The following is a 7,035-nucleotide window of genomic DNA, read 5'->3' on the forward strand; positions in this document are numbered from 1 at the left end:
ATATTTTTTTTCAAGTTTAAATGGTTAAATGCAACTGCTCTCCAATTCCTTACTCTCCGAGAAGTGTCCTCGAATCTTCTTCAATACCATTCAACCACCGAAGCTTTGGGCAGCCCCTCGGCCGTGTTCCATGTATGTGTTCCCAGCGCAGCCTACCAATTCTTACAATTTTTCCAACATCAGGCTCACCAATTAACAAGTACACTTCCCTGTCCTTGCATCTTCTCCAATCTGAACTATCCTTTACTAGGCTGTAGATGTGTCCGAGTATCTTTCTCTCAAATTTTTGGAGATCCCTTTCATCGGACTTGAAAAGTGCCCAAGTTTCCAAGGCCTAAATCAGCACTGTTCGAATTAACGTTTTATACAATCTAGTAATTTCGTAGATCTTGACAATGAGCTACTACCTAAGTACCGACACAGTCCAAAATAACACCAATTGGCCAATGCTATTCGTTTCCTTATCCCTGCCAAAACATCATTAGTGTAGTCACTTGTGATCCGAGGTACGTAAAATCCCCAACTTGGATAAAATCTTCATTAAATCTCTTTGTTGACCAGCAATCATATATTTGGTTTTGTTGGTATTAACAACAAGTCCCAACTTCCTGGCAGCTTCATCAAGGGCAAGAAATGCCTCTTCAAATATAGCGTCTGATCTCCCCATAATGTTGATATTATCATCCATCATATCCCAAGATTTGTATCATATAATTGTATCATAATATCCCAATATTGTATCATATAATTAAAGATAGTTCCACTGGTCTGAACTTTGGATTTTCTTATAGCTTTTTCTAAACCAATATTGAAGAGCAGACAGGCTAGAGAATCTCCAGTTCGAACGCCATTTTGGTAGGTGAATCCCAAAAATGTATTGAGAATAGGAGTAAATATTTTGAATAAAAACGTTTTGATTTCATAAAGATCTTATACTAAATAACCTTTGCTTTGAAAACTGACATATGAAATTAAATCATCTTTAATATACCCTACTAAATAATAGATTTAAATCTTCTAGTCCTAAATTTTAAATAACGTTTCAAATATCAAAGTGTTTTCGTTTTTTTTTGTGATACTGATCAGTCTTAGTACTTTTCATTGAAAGTGTTGTAGTTTCAGTAAGCTATTTTTTTTAGGTGTATCCGTAATTTTGTGCATCATAAGTCCAAATTGATTTAATAAGGTAAGTATAAACCTTTAGTTTTTCTGAAAGTGGTAATTTAATTTAATTTACTTTAGCGCACTTGCTCAGCCTCCACTGGCTCATTATCTGTGATGCGGCGAGAGGGATGCGCTGGGATCTTTTGAGCTCTGCTCAACCCCTCACACGTGGGGGAGTGTGAGGGGGATAGAGTGGGCTCTGGGATCCTCAGGTCGATTGTGTAAATATTGTATATATTATTTTATCATTATGTTATTTTCTTTATTTATTTTTCATACAGATAGTATGATTATGTTCATCTTGTTTATTCTTTTGTTTGTATATATTTTCAGTTTTGTTTTTGTTTATTTATATTTTTTTTTTTTTCGTTTTTTTTCTTTTCTTTTTTTTTTTATTTTAGTATGTATGAGATCATTCATCACTATTACTTATTGCCCATAGCTGTGTGGCAGATTGTAATATCTATCAATCTAATTTAATTTAAAAGATGAAATAAATCGTTTGTCCAGTATCATTACAAGATGCTTTACTGTGTCTGTCTGGGTTAAACTTCGTTCATTAAGAAAAACAGGAGGAGGTAGGCTACAATGGAATGTCAAAATAATTTGCATTGATTTCTTAATGTTAATAAAGTTTTTAAAGCTAATAAAAAAAAATAGATAAGCTATTTAATGATTATTGAAAGAAAGTAACTATTGTCAATACTTGAAAATAAATAACTTTCGCCTTGCCTTCTACATATATAAAACACTAGCACTTATAATAAGAAGCATTTTCCACAGTGGCCAGAAACTATGAACCAGCTCAAACCTTTTTATTTTTATTTGAACAATTTCAGCATTATAGGTTATTTATTAATGATAAGTATAGATAAAGACCCTTATTTTTCTTTTAATAAACTTAACATTGTTTATGTGAAGGACTATAGCTAAAAACTAGTTAGAATCCACATACTTGGTAGTTCTTGAAGATCTAAGAGGCGGAGATTCAGCATGTCTCTGCATATTTACAGCATGTTTCTTGATCCTGTAATAGAAACATGCATTAAAATTTTTGAAAAGGTTTATAAAATAATATATGTGCTTTCAGTTATGCAAATAATTTATTTAAAAAATATTTGCAACTCGGAACATTTATATATTAAAAGATTGGAAAAAAATATATCAATTTTTGATCTGTAATTAGGAATAAACTAATAATTCTTGCTGTAGATTTTAAACAGTCCTTCATGCTCTAAATCTGTAAGGATTTTTTTATTTTATTGGTTTATTTTTCTAAGGTAATTATGTCATTTTCACTTGGATAATTAATTTACTTTCTTACTACAATTTTTTATTCAATCACTTCTAAAATGGTACATCAACCTTGCCAAAATTTTGGATGGTCCATCTTCAGAAACATATTTCTGGTTTGCTGAATAATGACAGTGTATAATGATAAAAAAAAAAAAAAAATAGTATACACAATAGCTAAAAATAAATCAGTAAACAAAATAAAATAAATACTTAATCTCAATTAAAATAAAAGAAATACAAAAAAAAAAAGTTACAAAAGAACTTAAAACTATGAATTAATTCATAAGTACCATATCGTTTATACAAAAGGGAATGATTTGAATATTTGTCTGCAAAAGATCTTCCAACTACTGGACCGATTTACATGCTTTGTATTACCATTTGATTGCTCCTTCTTTTTGAAATGTTCCATGTCATTTGAAGATTAAAAGCTAATGAAATCTCAAATTTATTCGGTTAAAAAAAGTTATGAACAAAATTACATTATTGCAAAATACATTAAAACATTATTGATGCATAGCTCAAAAAGGATAATTTGTTCAAGGTTATTATATACCAATCGATTGTTTTCTTTCTGAAGAACAAGAACATACTGATTCCATTAAATGATTTTATATTTAGAATTTTTTCTCATTTGAATAATATTTTTTTAATATTGCATAAATTCTGTGGCAAAAAAAATATAAAATTTCATTGAATTCGAACTATTATTTGCGAGACATTCACGGTATGAGATATGAGCTTTGAAGATAAATAAAAAGACCCCCAATTTTACTAGAATCAATCAGGGTTTAAGCTATTTATAATGTAATAAAAGTATATTTTAAAAATTCATCCATAGTTATAAACTTAATGGTGGAGGAATTGTCGACTAATGGAATAATTAAGAATACCACTGTTATAAGAAGTCAGAAATTCACCCAAGTACTTAGTTATATTCTTAATGGTGAAGGAATTGTTGACCACTGATGTAATCAAGAAGTTTTGTAAGGAAGAAAACACAGCAAGTGTAACTTATTTTTAATTTTTGGTGATCTGGACTATGGACAATATGATATAACTTCGAAAGTATGAAATAAATGTGAAATAGATATACACATGGATTTTACATAAAAAAGACCAAAAAAATTTAAATTCTTTATACCTGAAGAAAATCTAATTGAAAGTTAAACACCTCTAAAAGATACTAACAACCTAGATATCATAATTCTAGCTAAAAATGAAAGAAAAAATATATTCTCATCAATTTTTATTTACGTACTTTTTTATTGTTTCATTTTATATTGAATAATACAAATTGTTATTGAGTTACAACCATAATATGCTCAAAAGTTATACTGTAAATTAAATTACTTATCTATTAAAACTATATGAGAATTAAAAAATGTTGACTAGGAAATTTGTATAGCCATTTTACTGTGGAAGGCTCCCAAAGGCTTTTCATTCCATCGATAGAATACTGGTGAGCATCAGTGAAACCCATTACTTAAAATTTGAATTATTAAATTAAATTTCTCAATCAATAAAGAAAGAATCACGTTAAAATTTATTATTCAATTCAAACAAGGACCAGAAATACATTTAATTTAATGTTAGAGCAATCATTTGCATAAAGTTATTTTTAATATTCAATAATGTTATACCAATTATTGATCTAATATTAAATATTAAATCAATAATTGGTATAACATTATTTTTAATATTCAATAATAGAAAAGCAAATAAATCAACAGAATTTCGAGAAACTGAGCTTCAAAGCGACAATTTATTATTTAAACGAGGAGAAGATGGTTGGGGTGCAGTCAAAATATAACACAAATAAGTTGAAGTAACTTATTTAATGGTGCCAGCCTTTCGGCCAGAATTTCTAGCCTTCATCAGGGCTAAGAACAGGACAAGATAACAATCAATGAATATAGAAAATATAAACAGAATGACACAAACTAAATAATTGTACAGAATGGAATTAATAAAATTAAAGTGATGAATAAAAATAATAAAATATTTAATACTATGATCACAAATAATCTTTACCATAGAAACTTAGAAATAAACAATAATATAATATTTTGTGATGATGAAGTAGCTTAGAAACTATAATTTCTATTAAAACATGTACTTAATATATTATGCATACACTAATATTTGTTAGACTGTGAGAAATGTCATAAGTAAATGCTGTCTATTATTTGAGTATCATTAATTCTTAAAAGTGTTCATAATAATTCGCAATGCATATTTTTATACACGAATAATGTAAATAATTAATAGTAATAAATACTTTTTGTATGACTAAGTAAAATGTTAGACAGTTCATCTTGTAATGATTTCTGATATAACATTTAATTCATAATGGCGGACGTTATTATATTAAAACTCTGGGCTAATGAGATTTCAATATTTCTTATAATCAATTTTTTTTTTTAACTTAAGCTTTAATAATAACTGAATTGAAGATTTCTAATGACAATTACAATACAAATTCATAATTTTATACGTAAATTATGTCAATAATTAACATTATACCTGAGGAAATCAAGAAGGCTGGTGTATTGTAAGATTCACAAATGTGGAGCCAAATAGCCATTTTTTTTATTCTGCACGATTCTCACTGGATTCAATTTTTAAACTGTTAAAAAAAAAAATGTATAGTCTTATAATTCCAATTTTGAACAAAACTAAAAAAACAACGAATAATAATATAATGGATATTCATTAACCTATTAATTTAACAAATTTTTGAAAAATCAAATTTACACATATTTAAAATGTTTTATACTTATAGAACATAAATCTAAATAACTATTTCCATTGTATTTCATTTGTGAGTACAGATTAGCTTTGAAATTGCAATATCTATTGAAACAAGTGATATTAAAAAATCTATACGTGAATCGAATGAAATAGTATCAATAAATGTAATGAACTGTAAAAATCTTATTTATAATAGTACAAAAATAATATAAATGTTCATATAATACGCAATACATCATTCTATATAAGAATAAAAATAGTATTATTAACATTTGATACCTATCAAAAAATTACGACATTCATCCCATTATGACGACATGGGCTTAATGGTGGACATTATGATGGTGTACACAGGCTTCCTTATTACCAGTAATGTAATGAGAAACAGCACGTTAAAATTTATATTTGTTATGAATAAAATAAAAATCATAAAGAAATTCCATTAGATATTTAATATTATAACTTTAATTGCATTAGATTATATCTAGTTATATAAGAACGATATATCAATGTTCGAAGTTTTAGAGTTAGACACTGTTATGGATATTTCGAAGGCCATGAATTTTTCACTTGCTTTTTTTTTTTATTTAACTTCACAATTCTAACTTATAAATTTTAATTTTTAACCGATAGAGAAAGAAGAAGAGTCATATTTATATTTTTACATATAAAATAAAAATCATAAATACATTTAGTTCACTGTTTAATGATATAGCTATAATTCAAATATTAATATGTCTATTTTAAAAAAATATTTAATGATTACAATCTAAATAATAACGAAGCAAATAACAATCAACCCATGAACTGATATAAGAAAGAATCTTGTATATCGAAACTTAAATAAAAATAAATAACTTATTTTGTGAAGATAAGTTAGAAACTCATTAAATTAGTTATAAGAAAACATCTATGTACATATATATCTAAGTCATTTCAAAAAATATTAATATAATAAATCACGATGTCAATTCCATAACCTTCTAAAAAAGTTTATTATACAAACTTTTGAGGTAGTTGTGAAAACCAAAGCTGCAGATAAAAAATGCATCAAACTTGAAACTAAACTTAACTTAACTTTAGGTAAAGTTTTTTTTTTTTAAGGTTTTGGTAATAAGGTCGTGAAATGCGGAAGGATACATATTTATTAATATGGCTCAAGTATTTAAAATGTTCATTATAACTTCATAAATCCATCCTTTTATACATGAATGATTTAAATAAATAATAATATTAATAATTACAAACCTGTACAATATGACGATTGACGACGGTCATCTAGAGAAGTAGTCTTAACTCTGAGAAAGGAATGGTGAGATATTCTGGAGGGGATAATGCAGAAAAAGACAGATATATGACTATCCGCCTCTCTCTCTTTTAATTCAATTCAGCCTTTATTTGATTTGAGTATGAACTCTTCTCTTCTCTAATTTTATTTTAAATTCATGAAAGAGTTCTACACAATTCTAAAAATGAACACAACAATAATTCTATACATGAATACAAATTTCTGTGAACAAATTATAAACCATCCCCACAATATCGATTAGATTTACCAACTATATTATAATATTTAATTTTACCTATCCATTTGGCTTTACCATAAATTTATTTTTGTCAACTATATCATAGAACCCCCAATTGTTTACTAAATATTTCACATCCGTTTTGATTTTAAATTTTATGAACTCTTAAAGTAAAAGATTTTATCATAGTTTTCGCATTCTGAAATGGATTATTTTTGAACTTCCAATACTTTCAATTCATTGAGGATTATACTCCACTTTTTCTCCTATGGCTCCTTCCCTACGTATAATTTAT

At 27.0% G+C, this 7,035-nt stretch overlaps 1 protein-coding gene and 1 long non-coding RNA gene across 2 annotated transcripts in view; one reads left to right on the forward strand and one right to left on the reverse strand.

The window, feature by feature from the left end:
* The window catches only part of LOC106690205 (uncharacterized), a 6,036-nt gene extending 942 nt beyond the window's left edge, over positions 1-5,094 (reverse strand). The window contains exons 1-2 of the long non-coding RNA XR_001344553.2: positions 4,987-5,094; positions 2,120-2,191 (exon numbers count right to left, since the gene is read on the reverse strand). This is a non-coding gene — a long non-coding RNA (uncharacterized lncRNA). The remainder of the gene's footprint in view (positions 1-2,119; positions 2,192-4,986) is intronic.
* RPA2 (Replication protein A2) overlaps positions 126-7,035 on the forward strand; it is a 30,659-nt gene continuing 23,749 nt past the window's right edge. The window contains exons 1-2 of the mRNA XM_014435554.3: positions 126-855; positions 1,140-1,186. The gene's annotated coding sequence lies outside the window, so the exon portion shown is untranslated. The remainder of the gene's footprint in view (positions 856-1,139; positions 1,187-7,035) is intronic.

The sequence above is a fragment of the Halyomorpha halys genome, unplaced genomic scaffold (genome assembly GCF_000696795.3).
Source record: "Halyomorpha halys isolate HHAL.00 unplaced genomic scaffold, Hhal_1.1 Scaffold1611.1, whole genome shotgun sequence".
NCBI classification, from domain to species: domain Eukaryota; kingdom Metazoa; phylum Arthropoda; class Insecta; order Hemiptera; family Pentatomidae; genus Halyomorpha; species Halyomorpha halys.